Genomic DNA, 1,253 nt, shown 5'->3' with positions numbered 1-1,253 from the left:
CTAACAGTCCCCATTAACAACTACTCACCCTCCCAGCCTGATCGTTAAACTCCTTTGTCTGTCCAACTGTCTTTCTCTCTCTTTGGGCTCTATCCTATCGTTTACTCCCTACCCCACCCACATCCCTATTTTCTGCATATAAACTGACGTTTTCCCAGCCACCATCAGTTCTGAGGAAGGGTCACCGGACCCGAAACGTTCACTCTGTTTTCTCCTCCACAGATGCTGCCAGACCTGCTGAGCTTTTCCAGCAACTTCCGTTTTTGTCCCTGATTTGCAGCATCTGCAGTTCTTTTGGTTTTTATTCAATCTGTTTTCTATCTTTGACTTTGTTCGTTACTCTCTGCAGTTGTAAAGGCTGCATTAGGAAAGTGGTCCCGAAAAGCGGACGCATTAAAAAAAAAATAACTGAAAATGAAACTTGTGCAGAGAAATTTCGTGCAAAAAAAAGTGACAGAGAACAGCCGTTGAGTTTTGCCGGGAGTTGGTATCTGAGCTAAATTCTTGGCAGTTTGTGCTATTTGAGCTCTAGCCCAGTGAGTTTATCTCTGCCTCCCTCCGGCTGCAAGTTTCACTTTCTGTTGATGTGTGTTTCCTGGAAGCTAGTCCAGTTCTCGGAACTCTAGATGGGCTGGCACTGAAACAGTGAGCAGTCTTCCCGGTTAAATACAGCGACCGGGTGATCACTGCAGACACTGAGATCTCTCTCTCCGACTTCAGAGGCTGCAGGAACAACAGATTCCACCCTCGATCCTCTCCTGAGCAGCGAGAAAGTTCGACTTGTTTCAGAGGTGGGTCGCTTCACTCTGAGTCTGAATTTAAATTGAAACTCTCCCCTTATGTGTGACTGCGTCTCGCTCACTTTACAAGGGGCTCTCTCTGTCTCTCTCTGTCTGTCACTCAGGGTAAGGCCCAGTGAGGAAGGACCGCACTTGTCCCTGAAGGGGATGAAACCGAAGGGTCTTTAATAAAAGCAGCCATTTAATCCCGAATGCTCTCTCTGTCTCTCTCCATCATTTCTCTCCACTTCCCGTTCATAGATCCGAGTAAAGTTCTCCAATCTGGAACTGTTCCTCTCTTCAACACGAGAGAGACATCATCTCAAATTAAATCTACTTTGTGTCTGCACAGATACTGCTGGAGTTTCTCCAACAATTTCTGCTCAATCTAAGGTTATATGTTATATTTGTTTGTCTTAAGCTTTATACACAAATTTCAGGCGAGCTGTAAAGTTGAGTTAATATCTCCCACCC

The 1,253-nt window shown here is 45.5% G+C and overlaps 1 protein-coding gene across 4 annotated transcripts in view; it reads left to right on the top strand.

Moving 5' to 3' along the window:
- Positions 1-460: 460 nt before the first annotated feature.
- Positions 461-1,253, top strand: part of LOC109919092 (guanylate-binding protein 1-like) — a 24,207-nt gene continuing 23,414 nt past the window's right edge. For 2 of the 4 annotated variants that reach the window (XM_048592303.1, XM_048592304.1), the window contains exon 1: positions 466-791. The gene's annotated coding sequence lies outside the window, so the exon portion shown is untranslated. Of the gene's footprint in view, positions 792-1,253 lie in introns of all 4 variants that reach the window. The other 2 variants (XM_048592299.1, XM_048592300.1) reach the window with 2 other exon arrangements.

The sequence above is a fragment of the Rhincodon typus genome, unplaced genomic scaffold, assembly GCF_021869965.1.
Source record: "Rhincodon typus isolate 14 unplaced genomic scaffold, sRhiTyp1.1 hic_rhity00000983, whole genome shotgun sequence".
In the NCBI taxonomy this organism is placed as follows: domain Eukaryota; kingdom Metazoa; phylum Chordata; class Chondrichthyes; order Orectolobiformes; family Rhincodontidae; genus Rhincodon; species Rhincodon typus.
Note: the sequence above shows the minus strand (reverse complement) of the source record. Positions and strands in the feature narration are given on the sequence as shown.